Here is a 21,530-nt window from a genome sequence, read left to right as displayed (position 1 = left end):
CATTAAAAAATATGGCTCAGCACTTTTTCAGCATTAAAGGATTTGTGATTTCATTGGTGTGGATGCTTATTCCACAAATGAAGACCTCAATTCATTTTATACCTTTACCAATGGTCTTCATTAGTTTCTTTGACCAAAGATGTCATTGCCTGCTGGTCAGCCTGCCGGTCATCAGGATTTTTTCAATGTACAGCAGACACAAAATCTGCTAGCTATCCCATTCTATAAGATCCTCTAACTTAGTAGCACTTGTCAACACTCTGAGATCTCCTGGTGTAACCTACAAGAATTGGGGAAAGGGAGAGCAGAATCAAGGACCAAGTAGAGCTTTAGTAGAGGGTTAGCCTAATAGCATTTATTTAGAGCTTATTGTGAGCCAGGCATTTTGCTAAGCTCTTTAAAATATATCCTATTTAATCCTTACAATATGGGAGGTAGATGCTACTGTTATTCCTATTTTACAGATGAGGAAACTGAGGCAGACAGTGGTTAAGTGACTTGCTCAATGTCACATAGCTGGTATATGTCTGAGGCTGCATGTGAACTCAGGTCTTCCTGACTCCAGACTTGGATATTCACTCTTAAGGAAATCATCAAATACTTCAGGCCAGAAATAGAAATATACATTCTCTCATTTGATCAACACTGATAATACCAGTGATCAGCGTGAGGAGCACTCATGAGATGAGTTCCTGGACCATATTTTGAGAACTATTGACTTAGATTATCAGAAACCCTAGATTAACTTGGCCATGTTGTTTCACAAGCTATGAGTAATTAGCAGGGATGGAATTTAGAGTGAATGATTACAAGTCAATATGAAAATATGGTGGCGGTGAACCACCACCATAATTTTATATAGCTTTAGGCTATGTAACACTACTACCACCAAGAAAAGCTACCATTTATGTGGCTCTGTAAGGTTATTATCCTCATTTTTCAGATGAAGAAACCGAGGCTAAAGTTAGATAATTCATTCAGGGTCACACAGCTAATAACAAGAGTAGATCACAGATATGCTTGACTTGCATTTATGTATATAATGTGCACTACTCCCACCAACTGGTTGCCTGAACTAGAAGGAGAAAATATAAAATTTAAGTTTAGAAATTTTATGTGGAGTTTGGGATTGAGTCTTGCTCGTATGAGTGGGAAATTAAACTATGAGACATGAGACCTAAAAATGATAGAACTGTGATCTACAAATATGTACACACGAGGGTTGGTCAAACCAAACACTCAGAGTAGAACCCAGGTAAGGGACAAACCTGTTAGTTTCTGAATGAAATTAAGAAAGGTACATAAATTGACAAGATGGAATGACATTCATATCCAAATGAAGTTTACACACACACATATGCATATATATGTATATTACATGTATACACATACACACACACTTAATAGAAGATTCCAAGCATCTCAGTATTCAATCAGCAAGAGAGACCGACATTTTAGTTACTATAAAGCAAGCAAGAAAAGATCTAAGATGTGATACAGATGCAGTCAATTTTATTTTATACTAATAAAAGAAGAAAAAAAGCACCTCTTTGGTTCATCTGCTGTACCCTGGGAGAGAGCTTTCACAATGTGTGCTCAGACAGTGACTGGTGAGGCAGAAAGGGCAGAACAGAAGCAGAAATTCTACACAAGAAGTCTAAGAGGAAGGGTCAGGTTTCTCTTTCAATTAATCAGCGTTGGATCCCAAGAAGCAATAGAGAACCTGGAGAAAGAAGGCCAGTACACTAGTCAACCTATGACACCTCCTGGACACCTCATTAAAAGGAATCAGCTTTTGGCACTTAATGTTTTCCCAGAGGTGGACCTGGAATTATTTCCTTCCTCTTAAATTCATATATGCCGTTTAGGAGTCCCCAACCATCCTGAAATTTATTTTATGGATTCCAGATAGCACAGTAATAATTTTAAGACAGTATTTCCTCTGTTAACAAGATATTTGTCTGAATAGTATTTAACATTTTAAATGTTAGGCAACACTTGTGTTTTTTACTCTGGTGTTTTTGCACAATTTGGCATCAGGTACCCACAGCCATTTTACGATTGACAACTCATTGTCACCAAAGTTTAAAGGATTATATACAGTAGTGTAAAAAATGCACACATCAGCAACATCACCACTGCCATGTCTGATAAGTATCTGAAATGGGAGGAGATCCCCATTACCAACTCAAAGGATTAGAAGCTCTGGGTTTAGTTACCACTATCACAGTACTACTCAGATGATCTTCGACATTAATGTTTTCTCTTTATTGCTTTTTTTATCCCCTCTTGTACCTAATAAGTAAGAATGTTTGTTTCTAAATTATTTATTTTAGTTTTCAGTGTTCACTTTTGTAAGACTTTGAGTTCTGCCCCCTCCGTGAAATGGTGTGCAGTCTGATATAGGTTATACTTGTAAAATCACATTAAACCTATTTTCACATTGGTCATGTTGTGAAGAAAAATTAGAACCAAAGGGCAAAACCACAAGAAAGAAAAAAAAAAGAGAGAAAAATAGTATCCTTCCATCTGCATTCAGACTCCATAGCTTTTTCTCTGTATGTAGATAGCATTTTCCATCATGAATCTTAGATAGTTGAGAAGAGCTAACTCTATCAAAGTTGGTCATCTCATAATGTTGCTGTTACCATGTGCAATATTTCCCTAGCTCTCCTCAGCATCAGTTCATGTAAGTGTTTCCAGGTTTTTCTGAACTCTGCCTGCTCAAACTATTACATTCATAAACCACAACTTGTTCGATCATTCCCTAATTGATGGACATACCCTCAATTTGTAATTCTTGGCCTTCACAAAAAGAGCTGCTATAAATATTTTTCTACAGGTGGGTCATTTTCCCATTTTTATGATATTTTTGGGATACAGAACCTATATGTAATATTGTGGGGTCAAAGGGTATACGCAGTTTTATAGCCTTTTGAGCATTGTTCCCAATTGCCCTCCAGAATGGTTGGAAAGGATTTTTTTTTTCCAAACACTATGCTCAGTTCTCTTCTTTGTACTCTCTCCCATGACTATATAATTTATTCCTCACCCCACCCCACCCCCATGCTCTGTACCTCCCTCTCTCAATAATATAAGATCCTAAACCTTTATTTTCTGTTCCAACCTCACCTTTGAGCTTCTGTCCTACATTACTAAATAACAGCTGGACATTTTCACCTGATTGTCTCACCAATCTTTAAAGTCTACATGTCTAAAACTGAACTTGCAATCTCTTCTAATATTCTGCCCCTCTGTCTAAATATATTATTCTGTTGCTATTCAGAGCCACAATTAGAGTGAGATCTTTAGGGCTTTATCCCAGAGTGTGAAACTTAGAAGTGACTGATGGTTTCATCCTAGGGATGATTCTTTCTCCATTTAGCAGTTTATAAACCTTGTGATATCCTGGGACATTATTTCTCTCCACTCTTGTATGCATCCCACATCTATCTACCTACTTATCCCGTATTCCATTTAACTTGTCCATTATAGAAAGTGTTTTAGTAATGGTTTCACTGTTGTCTCCACCATAATCTAAGTCACTTGGACTTATAATCTTGGTGCAATGTTTATCAGTTGATTGGATCCTTCATCTGGTATGCTAGGACTACCACAAGTAGGTTCTATCCTTCCTTTTCAACCTGATCTTAAATTACTTAATTTGAGATTTCATCCAGACTGGAAAACTCTCTTGACCCCAAATACATAGCATGCCCTCAGTATTCTGACTTTGCTTAGAATGTGTCCATAACCCAGAATAACCTTTTAGCATTTCTTTTTCATAAGCATAGTGTTCCAAAAGTCTTAGTGCAATATAAGGCTTAATAGCCTAAAATTATTAAGAGCTTTAGTAGTTTAAAAACTTTAATAGCTTAAAATTGCGGTACTTGCTGATACAGCACACCATACCACATCGAAAACCATATTATGAAGTGACAATCATTAAAACTATTTAGTTTGTGTTTTTGTCCTTCTTTATTGAAGAGGACAATGACATCAGAAGATGATGACATGACTTTCAGTTGACTGATTTGAGTGAGGGAGGGCTGTGCAGGGTCACCAGCTTCATTTTCTTCTTCAGAACCATCTGGGTTCAGTGGCCAGATATTTATCAGGATGACTAGATATGGCCCAGGATGCAATGGCAGACCTTGGTACCTTTAAGCTAAGGTCATTTCAGGTTCTCACTTTGAGTGAGGTAATGCCCACTCTTTAAGAAGTGAGTCAAAGGATGGCCCCTTCAATAAAAAAAAAAAAAAATCAAACTGGGAGGGGGAATACCCTCAGGGTTGCTGGCCAAAATAGAAACAGTTGCTATTTACATTCACTCTGAGATAGGAGGACAGGGACCATTGTTGTCCAATCTATGAGCTCCCCGTTGAATTGGGTTTAAGGCTTGGTCTTTGAGAAAGAAATCTAACCAGTAAACCTCAAGTTAACATGGCAGCTTTTATCAAAATGTACCTCTGGGCAGAGCACTCTTAGGTAAGGAGAGAGGAGGGGAGAAGAGAGGAGAGTAGAGGAGGGGTGGACAAAGGAGTAAAGGAGAGGGGGTGAGAGGAGAGGAGAGAACTACTCACAGGGTGTGTTTGTCCATTCCTAAAGACGACCATGACATCAGGGAAATGATGACATGACTTGCAGTTGACTTTGATTTGAGTGAGGGAGGGTTGTATAAGGTCACTGGCCTCTCTTTCTACTCCAGAGCCATCTGGATCAAGTGACCAGATATTCATCTTGATTTGAAAATTATTTGGTACTGTCTAAGAAATAGATTGGTGGATCAGTGGAATAGGTTGGGCACACAAAACACAGTAGTAAATGACTATAGTAAAAACAAACCCAAAGACTGGTATAAGATCTCACTATTTGACAAATACTGCTGGGTAAACTGGAAAATAGCATGGCAGAAAGTAGGCAGAACCATCTCATGCTGTATACCAAGATAAAGTCAAAATGAGTACATGATTTAGGCATAAATAATGATACCATAATCAAATTAGGAGAGCAAGGAATAGATCTATGGAGAAGGGAAGAATTCATGACTAAACAAGAAATAGAGAACATTATGAAATGCAAAATGAATACTTTTAATTAATTGAATTAAAAACTTTTACACAAACAAAATCAATGCAACCAAGATTAGAAGGAAAGGAGAAAGTTGGGAAAAAAATCTTTACAACCAGTGTTTCTGATAAAATCCTGATTTCTAAAATATATAGAGAATTGAGTCAAATTTATCAGAATACAAGTCATTCCCCAATTGATAAATGGTTAAAATATATGAACAGGTAGTTTTCAGATTAAGGAAGTAAAGCTATCTATAGTCATATGAAAAAATTCTGAAAACCACCATTGATTAGAGAAATATAAATTAAAACAACTCTGAGGTAATACCTCACATGTATCAGATTGGCTAATATGACAGAAAGTGAAAATGATAAATGTTGGTGAGGATGTGGGAAAATTGAAACACTAATGTATTGTTGGTGGAATTGTGAACTGATCCAACTATTCTGGAAAACAATTTCCAACTATACTGAAAGGACTATAAAAACTATGCATACCCTTTAACCTTACAATACCACTTCTTGGCCTGTGTCCCAAAAAGACCCACAAGTACAAAAATATTTACAGCAGCTCTTTTTGTGGTGGCCAAGAATTAGAAATTAAGAGGATGTCGATTAATTTGGGAATGACCGAACAAATTGTGTTAGAGGAATGTAATGGAATGCTATTGTTCCATAAGAAATGAAAAGGAGGTAGACTTTAGAAAAATCTTTGAAAACTTAACAAGAACTGATACTGAGTAAGGTGAGTGGAATCAGAACATTGTACACAGGAACATCAATGTTGTGCAATAATAAACTATGATAGATTTAGCTCTTCTCAGAAATACAATGATCCACAACAATTCCAAAAGCTTCATGATGTAAAATGCTAACTGCATTCAGAGAAAGAACTATAGAATCTGAATGTAAATTGAAGCAAATTGTTTTCACTTTTTTCTTTCTCGTGGCTTTTTCTCTTTTGTTCCAACTCTTCTTTCACAACATGCCTAATGTGGAAATATATTTAACATGATTGTATATGTATAACCTATATCAAATTGTTTGGTGTCTTGAGAAGGAGGGAGGGATAGAGAAAAATGTGGAACTCAAAATTTTCCAAAAATGAATGTTGAAAACTATCTTTACCTATAATTGGAAAAAAATATTACTAAGGAAAAACATATTTCTCACCTTCTTCAAGCCTATATGTGTGTGTGTGTGTGTGTGTGTGTGTGTGTGTATGTGTATGTATACATGTATATACTGGAGATGACCCAGGATGAGGCAATTGGGGTTAAGTGACTTGCCCAAGGTCACACAGCTAGTGAGTGTAAAGTGTCTGAGGTGAGATTTGAACTCAGGTCCTCCTGACTCCTGCACTGGTGCTTTATCCACTGCACCACCCAGCTTTGAATTCAGATGGCTCTGGAGGAGAAGTGAGGCTGGTGACCTGCACAGCCCTCCCTCACTCAAAACAAAGTCAAGTGCAAGTCATGTCATCATTTCTCTGATGGCACAGTCTTCTTCAGCAACGAAGGACGAACACACATGTATATATGTATGTATACATACATGTGATTGTATATGTACATGTATGTGTATACACATATATGTATATGTGATTACACATGTGTGTGTGTGTGAGAGAGAGATTAGATGGTCATACTAATGTTGGATATCCTGACAAGGATAATGTAGCATTGGTCGTGAAGAAGTTAAAATCTTCTGATCCAGCTTCAAAAATCTGGAGAGGGACCAGGGAAAGAGGTCACCCTGGGACCTAAGAATGGTCACATTTACTTCATCATCAATTCTTCAGGTGTATGTTCTACCTGAACTGATAGGACCTCATGCAAAAGTGATGGCAAAATTTGAGAATGTGAACAGCAATGATAACCTAGACAGTGGATTTCAAAAAGTTAGCATCATTTTCTCATCTTTTTATGACAGGTATCTTGGTAAAATATCTTAAAGAATGTGACAGGTCTTGTACTTGGTGGCTTGAGTGATAAAGATTGCGCATACTTGGGATACAGCATTCTAGATGAGCTTGAAATTTTCCAAAGAAGGTATTGGACACTCTGGCTCTCATATGGCTGGACCTTCCAACATTCCCTAGAATATCAGCACTAATTTTAAATAATTCTAGGCTTTTAAAAATTGTAGCAAGATACTTCAAGCAACAATTTGGGACCTGATCCCTACAAACTTTGATGATTCATGCAGACAGCACTGAGATTCACAAGTTGATAGAGGCAAGAAGTCCAATGAATAGAACAAGATCCCAAAATGTTCATCTTCTTAGCCAGATCCTGAGGTATTTGAATTTGGGGACTACCAGTACTACATGAGTGGCAGGATAGGTTGAAGCTGTCACTCAGCAAGAGAACAGTCATGTTCTCATTGCATGAATGTGATCTGGGATGTGCTTGAGGTGCAACCCAAACTAGCTCACTGAGTCTCATCTAATCAAAGAAAAGTCTAAGAGATTTTCTCTGCCTATAGTGGAATATCTCAGAAACAATCTCAAAGAAATGCTGGTTAATGGCATAATTACCGAATCTAGCAGATCTTATATATCACTCAAATGGTGGTGGTACCTAAGAATAATGGAAAGATATGGATGCATGTTGATTACCAAATTTTGAGCAAAAGGACTAAAGTAGGCCAGTACACTATATCACTGATGTAAGATACCCTGGATTATCTGCTGGGCAGCCAGTGATTTTCAGTCTTGCACTTGTATAGCACATGCAAGCAGATTCCTATGTCTGAAGAAGAGAAGGAAAAGATTGCTTTCATCTGTCCAGCTGAATTTTGTGTTTGGGTGAATGTCCCAAGGCATCTTGGGGGTACCAGCCCCTTTGCAAAGACTGATGAAGTGACTGGGGACATGAACTATCTAGAAATATATCTTGATGACATTATTGTCTTTGGTAAGATGCTGGAGGAACATGAGGAGAAACTGATCAAAATTTTAGATTGGCAGGAGGAAGCTGGTCTGAAGCTGTCAATTGAAAAATGCCAGTTTGGTGGAACTTTTATTGACTTGTGGGTGTCATTGTTTCCTAACAAGGTGTGAATACTGGCAAGAGAAGATGGAAGCATTTCTTAGATGGCCATGCCAACAAAATCTTATAGACTTCAGAATTTTTCTGGGATATTCTTTCAGGTTACTTTCAGAAATTTGTTAAGCTAAACCATTAAATGATCTCGCTTATGTATGATTACAGAATCCTAGAACCAAAAAGGACAGAAAGGCAAATTTTCTTGAAACCTACAAATCTTTTTAGAGATAAATGCATAGACATATGTGAAAAAAAAACCTCAAAGAATTTAGTCAATCACTTTACTCATGTGCCTGTATTGGCCTCTCCACACAGATACCAATCTGGAAGTTTTGGGAGCTGTTCTATACCATAAAAGTAATGGTCACCAGAGGCCAATTGCTTTTTCCAGCAGAGGTTTGACTCTGGTCCCCATTCTGTTCATAAGCTTGACTTCTTGGCTTTGAAGTGAGCCATTACTCAGAAATTAAAAGACTATGTATATGGAGTAAAACTCCAACTATGAACTGATAACAATTTATTAACATATCTTGACCACTGCCAAATTGGACCAGAGGAAAATCATCCTTATCTTAAAACACTGAAGCTTTTGTTTATACTATATACTGAGGTTTTAGACATTCCCCATGAGATATTTGTAAGACACTGCAAAGAATTTTGGCCTAAAGAAGGAATGTAACCTAGTTTCAAAGGCCATTGTTATGGGACTCTCTTTTTATTGGTGGAAAGCAATGCCATGTCCACATGAGAGGTGGGACAGAACTGGCAAGTGTATAAGAAAGGAGAGCTCTATAGTTCTCTTCAAGTCTTCTTGGAGTTTCCTTTGAGTTTGTTTAAGTTGCTTCAGTTTGGGAGGTTCTGTAGTCACTTTGGGAGGTTCTGGATTCTAGCTTCAAGAGAGAAGCAACCACACTTCAGGTTGGGAAGAAGCTAACATGGGAGAAGTTGGTGGTCCTCATCATGTCTCTATTTCCATCTTTTTAACCATAGAGACTTCAGGAAACTTCCCCTTGGATAAGCTCTAGTTCTCAGTCTTAGGTGAACTGAGGTACTTCACTCCCAAAGGGAGAGCTCTTTCACTTTGTATTGTCTAGTATATATTCTCTTATGTGTACTTTCTCTGATTTCTGCTTGGCTATTGAAGTGGGTAAATAGGTTTCTTTGCTAATTGTCATGTGTGTACATCATGGAAATAGTATTTTGCGGGAAACAGATCAAGCCTTGAATATAAAGCTTGGGGTCTTCCTTCCAACAAGTGAAAAAGCAATCAGAAAGTAGGTTGAACCTGAAAATCACATCCTCTAGAGTAGTAATATTTAAGGAAGCAAATAAATATAATTGTAATATAATAACCTCTCTATGAGAAAAGCAGAGTGGCAACCTTTGGACCCAGCTTTCCCTCCTGACAGTAATTAAAATGTGTCTTGAAGTGTAGGGGGAGAAGAGGCTAGAAATATCTATTTTGTCTCCATTTTGTCACATAGAGCACCACCAGGCCACATGTGGGAGATAGTCTTTCACTACACTATGAAGAGTTATAAAAAGTACAAGACAGCCTCTGCCTTTGAGGAACACAAAAGGCAAAAACTTCCAAAGCCTCCAGTGTGTCTGTCTACATTGATCTAATAACTTCAGTGTTGGATAAATATTTGTGGTAGAAATTTTCACACTGGTGTGTAGTAGATGTGATACTGTCTGTTTCCATTTGTCCTTTGTTCATTTAGTTCCAGCACCTGAACTATGTTATTTCTTTAAGTCCCTAGTACCTAGGACTTGCTAGAGCTTTCCCCACAAACCACTCAAAAAACCTGCAAAAATGACTCTAAACAAACTCTAGAGCAGCAGAAGTCACAATATGACAGACTGAAGCAAATTTCCAGCCTAAGACAATCTGGAAGATTGACAGGAAGGATCTATCACACCAGGCTGGGAGTGAAGTGCAGTTTGGCATGGGCCATGCAGGTACAGACAGAGCTGAAGAGGCTTTGGGGACTGAATTCCTGGTGGGTGCTGCATTTTCCAGTCTTCTCAACCCACAAACACCGAAGATAGATTCTAAGGTCAGTGGGAAGGGTCTCTCACCTGGCTGAGAGGAGAGCATAGTCTGACCCTAGCCCCAGGGCTGCAGCAGCCACTGTCGAAGCTGAGGCTGCTGCTGGAGCCCTACACTTAACAAAGAGCTCAAAAGACAAGTAATTGCCTAGAAAAGTGGGTAAACAGAGGAAAAGAAACAGACTATAAATTCTTCCTTTCTTGATGAAAAGGTATTTTCTTATGTCATTGGTGATAAGGAAGATCAAGGGATACAACCAGAAGAAGACAGCAGAGTTGAGTCTCCTGCATCCAGAGCTTCCAAGAAAAATATGAATTAGTCTCATGCCATGGAAGAGCTCAAAAAAGGATTTTGAAAATCAAGTAAGAGAAGCAGAAAAAAAATTGGGAAGATAAATGACAGTGCTACAAGAAAATCATGAAAAATGAGTCAACAACTTGCTAAAGGAAAACCCCCCAAAGTGCTGAAGAAAATAGCTCCTTTAAAATTTGACTAACCCAAAATATCAAAAGAGGTCCAAAAAACCAATGAGGAGAAGAATACCTTAAAAAGCAGAATTGGCCAAATGGAAAAAGAGGTCCAAAAACTCACTGAAGAAAGTAATTACTTCAAAATTAGAATGGAGCAAATGGAAACGAATGACTTTGTGAGAAATCAAAAAATTATAAAACAAAACCAAAAGAATGAAAAAAAAAATAGAAGACAATTTGAAGTATCTCATTGGCAAAACAACTGACCTGGAAAATGTATCCAGGAGAGATAATTTAAAAATTATTGGATTACCTGAAAGCCATGATCAAAAAGAACATCATCTTTCAAGAAATTATCAAGGAAAATTGCCCTGATGTTCTAGAACTAGAGGGGAAAATAGAAATTGAAAGAATCCACAGATCACCTCTGGAAAGAGATCCCCAAAAGAAAACTCCTAGGAATATTGTAGCCAAATTCCTCAGTTGCCAGGTCAAGGAGGAAATATCACAAGCAGCCAGAAAGAAACCATTTGAGTATTGTGGAAGAACAAGCAGGATAACACAAGATTTAATACCTTCTACACTAAAGGATCCAAGGGCTTGAAATATGATATTCCAAAGATCCAAGGAGATAGAATTAAAACCAAGAATCACCTACCCAGTAAAACTGAATATATTACTTTAGGGGAAAAATGGAACTTCAATAACATAGAGGACTTCCAAGCATTCTTGTTGAAAAGACCAGAACTGAATAGAAAATTTGACTTTCAAATACAAGAATCAAGAGAAGCATGAAAAGGTAAACAAGAAAGAGAAGCCATAAGGGCCTTATTAAAGTTGAACTGTTTGCATTCCTACATGGAAAGGTGATATTTGTAACTCATGAGTTACAAATATCCTAATACAAATCCTATTATTAGGATAGTTGGAGGGAATATATGTGTGTGTATGTGTATGTATATGTATAGGTATGTATCTATATTGAGTGTATGCATGTGTGTACACGTAATATGCATACAAATATACACACATACATATATACATACACACACACATATATACATACATGCATACACATATATGTACATACATATATACATATATTATATATATATATATATATACATAGAGAGAGAGAGAGACAGTGAGACAGAGACAGACAGAGAGACAGAGAGCACAAGGTAAGCTGAATATGAAAGAATGATACATAAAAAAGAAAATTAAGCATTGAGAGGAATGTACTAGAAGAAAGAGAAAGGGAGAGGTAGAATGTAGTAAATCATCTCACATAAAAGAAGCAAGAGCTTTTACAATGGAGAAGAAGGAGAAGATGAAGAGGAATAAGTGAGACTTCCTTTCATCAGATTTGGCTTCAGGAGGAAATAACATACACAGTCAACTGGGTATGGAAAGTTAATCTTACCCTACAGGAAATCTGGGGGGAAGGAGATAAGAGAGGGGGGATAATAGAAGGGATGGCAGATTGGGGGAAGGAGTAATCAGCAGGAAATACTTTGGTAGAGGGACAGATCAAAGGAGAGAATAGAATGAATGGATAGTTGGACAGAATAGAGAGAAATATATTTAGTCTTTCACAACATGACTGTTATGGGGACAAGAGACAACGTGGAACCTAAAGCTTTAAAAATGAGTATTAAAATTTGTTTCTATATGCAACTAGGGAATAAGATATATAAGTCATTGGCTATAGAAATCTGACTTGCCCTACAGGAAAATAGAAGAGAAGGAGTTGGGGGGAGGGTGTGATAGAAGGGAGGCCAGATAGAAGGAAAGAGTAATCAGAATACATGCTGTCCTAGTATGCAGGGAGGGGGAAGATGGGGAGAAAATTTGAAATTCAAAATTTTGTGGAAATAAATGTTGGAAACTTAAAATAAATAAAATAACAAATAAAAGAAATAAATCCTTAGTAGCCAGCATATTGCTTGACTCTTAATGAATGCTTATTGATCCCTTGGTTCATTTACATTAGGAGTCAGTTCAGCATTTTGAAGCCTTTGCTCACCTAGTTTCATTAGTATTTGTGTCCATCATTCTGCACACTAAACTCTAAGCTCTCTAACATATTGTAGTAATTCTATTGTAAAACATTGGAGACTCAGAAAGAGATTTTTGGTTGGGTACAGTGATTAACTGCCTTAAAGAAATAATAGCTCAGATAACTAATGAACACTAATGTTTCCAAAAGAGATATCATTTTCTAATTATAAAACAATCATCCTGTAGCAGTTTTTGTTCACAGAATCGCAGTGTAGGATCCCCTATGCGTTATTCCCCCAACCTGTACCTGGGTGGCTGGGTTGGAGCCAGAAAGAGTGGTAGCTACTATTCAGGTTTTAGGGCTACATTTACATATCTGACCTCCTCTTATCCTTGTCTTCTTATGGGGTGTGGGCATCTATTACCTTTTGAGGCAGCCTGTTCCACTTTTGGACAGCTCTAATTGTTAAGAAGATTTTTTTACGATAAGACATATAAATCTTTTCTTTGCAACTTACCCATTGCTCCTAGTTTGGCTCCCTGGGGCAAAGGGGAAAAAATCTAATTCTGCTTCTGTATAACAGACCTTTTGAATACTTTAATACTTTGGAATTCTTCAAAACCATTATCTTGTCCCTTTCTATCATTTCCCCCTACCCAGTTTTCTCCATATTAAGTATCCCAAGTTCCTTTAATTGATCCTCTTGTGGCTTGTACTTGAAGTCTTGCTTTCCTTCTTGGACATGCTCCAGCTGATCAGCATTGGGACTTTTTTATTGTTTCTTTTGACTAAATTCAAAATTATATCCATTAAAGCTGACTTTCTCAGAAGTCATTTCCCATGTGGAATAGAGACCCAACAGAGAGAGCCTTGCTTGCTTTAAATCCAGCTGCAAGACCCCAGTCATCTTGAGAACCACAATGAAAGAAGCTTTCATTCCTTTCTAAGCAATGATTGAATGTTGCTCCCACAGGCGGAATGAGGATGGAACACATGCGACTATATGCATGTGTTTGGGTCATTTTCCCTTTCTCAGAACTGAACTCTGTTATCCAGACTTAAATTGGAAGAAGGAAATAAATGGAGCCTCTCCCTGAACTCTAATCTTCCTTAGTTACTCACGCCCCGGAGAACACTGCACTGCTTTTCAGAAGATAATCATTAAGCCCAAAATGAGGTTCGGCAAGCTTCCCTTATCTTGAATTAGGATAAGATGAAGGTCTGGGCTGCTGTCTGTGTTAGGTTTGGGGAAACAATGAATGTCTCTTTCAGGGTTCATAAGCACACGAGCATATTCATTTCTTGTTGAATTTGTAGTTTTCACTGGCCACTCAACCTGTCTGTGCTTTGTTGTTAAAGGCACTAACCAGGGAGAAGGGAAATCTTGTCAGGTTCATGTATTTTCAGTGGGATTGCTAGGTTGATTTTTTACAGTTTGTGATTTTAAAGTCTAAAACTACAATTCATACACAAAAGAATTAGCACGAAGCATTTAAAAAATCATTCTTTTTTTAAAATGCCATAGTGAAGGAAAATATACTGGTCTATTTACAAGTTGCTATGTGCAGCAGTTATGTGAAATTTGTGCTGTGTAATGGATTATGGAAAATAGCTTTGAACAGACTAAATACCCATTTCATTTTATCAAACCATGTTTTAACAAATCCAATAATTATGCAACTTCTACTTTTTTTTAAAACTTTTCCAAAGTGTGGTAAACAAGCATGAGGTTTTCCTTATTTTCACACAAAAAAAATGGACTTATGGGCTAAGGGTGATTTATGTACTGAAGTAATTTAAATTCCATACTTTCAAAGCCACACTGCATACCTTACGTGCCTGTAATTATGCTCCTCAGGGTGTGCAAGCCCAAAAGGTGGCCGAGTCAGACACAGAAAGAGAAAGGAGATTGATGATATGGTATTTTGCTAATACAATGCAAAAGGCACCAACAGATTATGAAGCTTCTACTGGCCTATTCTACTAACATCATCTAAATTGTGTATTCAGCCTTACTTTTTGCACTGATCTCTCACTTACAGCAAATGCCTTTATTATAAAGAATGAACAAATCTCAAGGAAAAAAATGAATATGGGAAAACAAAACAATATTTTCATTATCTTCTTAGAGTTCCTGGCTAAAGGATTCTAAGGAAGTTATTTTTCTGACCTTTTTATTTATTAGAAATATGCTGTTATGTATCAGATGGTCTCTTTTGTTATCAATATGTGTTACTATTACAGGTGGAAAAGGGAGAAAAATAGCTTGAGAAAGACAAATAGTTGTTTTAATCAAGGTAGTGCACTAATGTGCCATGGTAGCAGGTTAAGCAAAAAGAAATGAATGTTTTAACATAGTCCCTTTAGCTTAAAAACTGACTGATTTTAAAATTGCAATCACCGTATCCTATTTATTCCAAAACAGAGATGTTATAGTAATGCTTGGACTTCCCACATGTTGCTAGGCATTCTCATATTCTAAAGTGTTGAGGTGACCTTTAGGCAGGCCGGCATATCTCTAAGAAATACAATTAGACTGGGTAAATAAATTTCTATTAAATCACGCCATAGTAAATTGAGGCATTATGATAGTGCCACCATATTTACATGGTCAACCAGTTTGGATGGGCTACGTGTTTTGCTACTGAACATCTTTTTAAAATTTGTTTTCTTTTTAATGTTTTCTGATGAAGCTCTTTAATGACATTCTCCCTTCTAAATAATATGTTTGTTTCAGTAATGCAAAGGTGCAGACTTGTACTTCTGTTTATGTAAAGGGAGAGAGAATCATCACCTTTCTCCAAGATTCAAGTTTTCAGGACAAGTTTTGCCTTTCATAATAAGATATCAAAAATCAAAGAGGTTTTCATGTGGCACTGGTATTTCTATTCTCCATGGTTGACCATTTCAAATCAAGATTTCTATGGAACTATTCTGAGTACTTGAGAGGGAAAATGGGAAACCTACCTATAAAGCGTTGCTTGAGATATCTGAAGACATATGAAGAAAGATAGTGCCTGAAAGGGACACTGTAGAAGAGATTCCTGCATTGAGAGAGATTAGACAAGATGACCTATAAGTTTCTTTACAACTTCCAGAGTTTATGATTCCATGAGGAAATTAACAGTTTACTGTTAGATTCTTCTAATCCATTTTCATTTGAACTCCTCTGAGATTAAGGAAAATATACATGGTCTTTTCTGAATTTGGTTATTAGACCAGGGATATTAAACCATTGATGATAAATAAGGGTCTCCCTTGGTCAGATTTTTTTTAGTAGATCCCTTTACGATCAGGTGTCTTTCCCTCTCCTCCCATTGAATGCATTTAAAGCAAGCAAAAATGGACATTTTGGGAGCAGAGGAGAGCCAAAGTAATTCTAATGATAGAGTAAAATGAAGGATCATATTTGTTCACTTGTCCTGTAATGAACAGACATTTTAAAATTGTCTTGTGTCCTTTATTTTTTTTAATTCCTAGTTTACTCTTTTCCTTCTTCCCTTTTTCCCTCCCTCCCTTCCTCTCTCTTTTTCTTTTTTCTTTCTCTCTTCCTTTTTCTTCTTTCTCTTTTTTGTTTCTTCCTTATAAAGAATCCATGAATTCCACGTGACTTGGATCAATGATGGGTAGATGTGGGCAATATTTTGTGTGTCAGATGGCATGAGAAGGCAGCTGGTACAAGGGCTTCAACATAAATAGCTAAGTCGGAAATATATTGAGAAATTAAAGTGATAAAATTGGAAAAGTCAGCAATGAAATTTTTAAAGTTTAGAAATAAGGAGATTCACAATCCACTACGGAAATCATTAAATGACTGAAAAACAAGTTATGTATTATTACTTTGAAACATAATTAATGATAAAGAAAAAAGCAAAAAAATTAAAAAACCTATATCTCCTAGTTATTCATATTTTATAAAATTTATCATCCCTAATAGTAAAATTTCCCCATAATCATGGTAGACTTTTTAAAAATATAGTAATTCTTGGGTTACCAATGAATCTTTTTATTGAGGAAAAAAATCAAATGATTTTTTTGACAGCTAAATAAAGAAGAGAATTGGTGATTTCCCTTTTCCCAGTGTTGTTGAAATTCCCCAAAGTCCTTAAGGTAGCATTTTCCAAATTTTCTCAGAAGCTAAGATTAAGAATAATTGTTCAAGGTTAATATGAAAAAAGTATTAATTAAGCCAATAGAATTGTGTTAGAAGATGAGCATTCATATACAAAATAGTACTTACCTTAGAGAAGCTTACATGAATATAAAAAAATAAAACCTTTACTTAAAAAACAAGCTATCATCTTTTTAACTCCTCCCCCAGGAAGCTGTACTGCACTTTTTACATTTTTATTTAATTTTTCTCAATTACATGCAAACCAAAATTTTAACATTCATTTTTTAAAAAAATGAGTTCCAAATTCTCTCCCTGCCAGTCTCAATAATAAAACAGGTAATTTGATATAGATTATACATGAGCAGTCATTCAAAACATTTTCATATTAGCCATTTTGCAAAAGAAAATGCAGACAAAAACTTCCCTGAAACAACAGAGTAAAAATAGTATGCTTCAATTTGCATTCAGACTCCATCACTTCTTTCTCTGAAAGTGGATAGCATTTTTCATAAGTCCTTTGAATTGTCTTAGATCATTGTATTGCTGAGAATGACTAAATCATTCACAATTAATCACTGTATAATATTGCTGCTACTCTTTGCAATGTTCTCCTGATTCTGTTCCTTTCACTTTGCATCAGTTCATGCCTTTTCCTGAGGGCATCCTGCTCATCATTTCTTATAGCACAATAGTGTTCCATTCCAATCATATACTACAGCTTATTCAGCCAAGCCCCAAAGATGAGCACCTCTCAATTTCCAATTCTTTGCCACCAAAAAGAGCTGCTATAAATATTTTGTGCATATAGGTCCTTTTCTTTTAAAAAAAATCTCTTTGGAATACAGAGCTAGAAGTGATATTACTAGATCAAAGGGTATGCATAATTTTATACCTCTTTGGGGATAGTTCCAAATTGTTCTCCAGAATGGTTGGACTAGTTCACAACTCCAGTAGTAGGACATTAGTGTCCCATTTTCGCCCCATATCCTCCACCCTCATCATTTGTCACTTCCTTTTCTGTTATGCTAGCCAATCCAATAGGTATCAGATAGTGCCTCAGGCTTGTTTTGATTTTCATTTCTTTAATCAATAGTGGTTTAGAGCATTTTTTCATATAACTATAGATAGCTTTTATTTCTTCTTCTGAAAAGTACATGTTGATATCATTTGACCATCTCTCAATTGAGGAATGACTCATCTTCTTATAAATTTGATTCAGTTCTCTATATATTTGAGAAGTGAGGCCTTTGTCAGAGAAACTTGCTGTCACAATTTTTTTACTGTTCCTCATTTTCTCTATTTTAGGGTCTGTGACTTCTCCCTTTCTCCCCCACACCCAAACCCTCACCCTCCCTACCATCACCATTCAACTAGTAAATAGCATTTAATTCTGATGAAGAAAGGGCTAGATATTTTCCCCTTAGAATCCTATTATAAATGTATTCACATTTTACAGTACTCTCAAATGACTTTTTCAACTAAAAGGAAACAACCCCCCAAATCATGTATAATGGATATTCAACAATAATTAAACACTTCAAAAAGGGAGCAATCTTATACAAAGGAATGTGTATTATTGTTCATTCATCTTAAGTTATCACTTTAATTGCACATTTTTTGGTTGTTGCTAAAAAGACTTCCTTATTAAAAAACAAACTAACAAACAAACCAAGATGGGTTGGTGCCTTTAATTGATCTCTCCAGCACCCCGCCAAATCTCTGTGTTTCTCTATTGATTAAAGTTTGCCTTTGTCTTTGCTTTCATTTGATTTTAATTTTGACTGACCTAAGTGCTGAAACAGGCTGACACCTAAGTTGCCAAGAGGAAGTTATTCATGTCACCATCATCAAATAATCTTGTTGAACATTTGGTGATTTCTTCTATGAAATCTTTCTCCAATGATTCTCAACTGTCAGGCTTAATGCATCAGTAAATGCAATCAGTAAAACCCAGATCTCAGTAACTGAAGAGAAAGAATTAGACATCTTGAAAAGAGTGAACTTTCCTTCTGAAACCATGAATGGTGATTACTTCACTCAGGACTAACTTTCAGAATGGTTTGAGTGGTATTATTTGTAGTAACTATTGTTGGGAATCAGGAGAAGAGCCAGGCACTTGGTTATATTCAATTGATCCATCATTTCTCCTAAACATATGCATCTATTTAAGTGAATTTTATCCCCTTGATTTCACAAATTTTGTAGCCATCAAGGGGAAAAAAAAAACAACAACAACCGAAAAAAAAGACAAGTGGTTAATGTTCTTTCAGATTACAGACTATCCGACAAGCCACATAGTATGGCTACTCATTCTCATTGTCCTATTATGAACTTCTTGCTGCAGATGCTTTCTTCCACAAATATTCATAAATATTCTTCTTATTCATGCCTGGTTGTGATTTATTTGTTTTCCCTCCCCTGGAATATGGCTTCTTTCCTTAGCCTTTTTTCTTTTATGATTTCTCTGGAATGATGCTTCTGATTTCTGCTGTTACTGAGTTAATTAATTGAAGAGTACCTACTGAAGGTTGACTTCCATTCTTTTCATAATGAATCTGTTTTTAGCAGTGACCTCAACAAAGGAATTAAAATCCAGCATTAGACTTTAGAATAAAGTGAGAAATCACTATTGCTTCCTCAACTCTGACCAACAGCAAGGTGCCTGGAAAGCCAGAACTACTAGAGAGGGTCATCAGTCAATTCCAACTACCATTGGTGCCTTGATGTTCATTGACATGCATTCCATGTCACTGATTATTATCTCATTTTGCCACAACCAGTGTGTCTGCTGAGTTGGGACTTTGAAGATCAGATACTTATATCCTAAATGTTAGACTTCATAATTCAATTTCTCAGAGATTACAAAATTAAGAATGAATAACAGTATCCAAACAATGTGCTTATTTACTTTTTCTAGGTCATCATCAATTATAAAAAGTTCAATTCAAGTCTCATACATGTATGGCAATGTTTAAGACCATTAAAGAACAAACTAACAGATCCAGTGGGTCCCTATGCTTTGCAAGTTTGCACTCTAAGGCAGGATGCAAGAATTACAGATATTGTATTATAGTGATGGAACACATTGGACTGCAGGTTTAAATCTCAGCTTTATGGCTTACTTAGTTGGAAGACAGGGCAATTCAATTCAATCCAGTAAACATTTATGTAGTGTCTACTATGTGCAAGTGTCTACTATGGGCTAAGCTCTAGGAATATGATGACACATGAAACAATTTCTGCCCTCAACAAGGTTATATTCTATAGAAAGTGGGGAAATATAACGTGTGCCAAGATAAATTATGACAAACTATTAATGAAGTAAATAAAGACAAGTGCATGGTGTTAGTATATAGAAGGGTAAATTGGATAGATGGTTGGCAGGCATTGGAGCTAAAAAGACTTGAATTTAAATCTCACCTTTGCTCATGCTGGTTATTTATTACCCTGGGCCAATCACTTAACCTCAAGTTAAAGTGCTTAACTACCTTGATAAAGAGACTTTCCTCATCTGGGATTTCCCTATACAGAAGAAATCCTAGATCCAATCCCTATCTTTCTGTAAATTTCTTTTGTGGAAAGGAATGTGAAAAATAGGGGAGACTAGGAAAGGTCATCAATAACAATGATAACAGCAATGATAAATAATTATATTGTGCTTTAAATTTACAGAGTACTTTACATACATTGACCAATTTTATCCAGTAAAGTAAGGGTTATTTTTACCATTTTACAGCTCAGAATACATAGAGTGAGTAAGAATGAGTGATTTGACAAGGTCATACAGTTAGTAAATGTTTGGGGCAGGATTCAAATTCCCTTTACTTCACCTGAAGTGAGCCAAGATTCTCAATAAGATTCTCTGTCCTCTGGGATTAATGTCCTCATTTGTAAAGTGAGCAGTTTACTAGATGATATCCAATGTGGTTTCTGGCCCTGAATCCTATGATCTTCTGCAACAGAAATAAGGAATAAGCATGTGGAAGTTTAGCTCTCAGGCAATATTTTCTGTCATCTTTTTGTTTGGTTTGGGGCAAGTAAGTTAATCATTCTGTAATTTTATTCGGTCATCAATAAAATAAAGCTGGATTTTTCAACAGGTCACTCTTATAGAAAATAGGTGTTGTGGAAACGAAATAAAAGCCAATATTTAAAATAGTTATGTTTCACAAATTAATATATTTCAACTAGAATGAGTCCATGAAAGTGTTTATTCTTTCTTTTGTAAAGAAAATTATATCTAAATCTGTATAGACTAGGTACAGAGAAAAAAGCAAAAATATTTTTTCCATATCACAGCAATTAATACTTTTCCTCTTGTTGGAATTTCTTATTTTTAAACATGAATATTCCAATTAAAGATTTTTATATTGTGTAAGGGAATGAGGTGCATACAAGAGCTGCAGAAATGAGCATACTTTTAACTCATGAAATATGTGTTTTAGCAAGTGTAATATGAACTATGTCTAAACTTCTAAATGAAATTATACTAATAGGAAAAAATATTTCTGCAAAATTAGGATTTGAAAACTGTTCAAAACCAATTATTCTTTATAGCAAACAAGAGTTAAGACTTTTCAAATAAAAACATTTAAGATGCCTTTTCCCATTTGAGAATTTGTGTCTCTGAATTTATTAGATTTTATATGATATATATGAAATTGCATCTTCTGTTTGTATTCCCAAACAAATGAAGGGTAGAGATATTAATTGGCCTTAAGAGTATTTAAGTTCGAAATGCATGATGATTACCAGCCATGATTCTCTTT

This window comes from Notamacropus eugenii, chromosome 5 (genome assembly GCF_028372415.1).
Source record: "Notamacropus eugenii isolate mMacEug1 chromosome 5, mMacEug1.pri_v2, whole genome shotgun sequence".
NCBI classification, from domain to species: Eukaryota; Metazoa; Chordata; class Mammalia; order Diprotodontia; family Macropodidae; genus Notamacropus; species Notamacropus eugenii.
Note: the sequence above shows the minus strand (reverse complement) of the source record.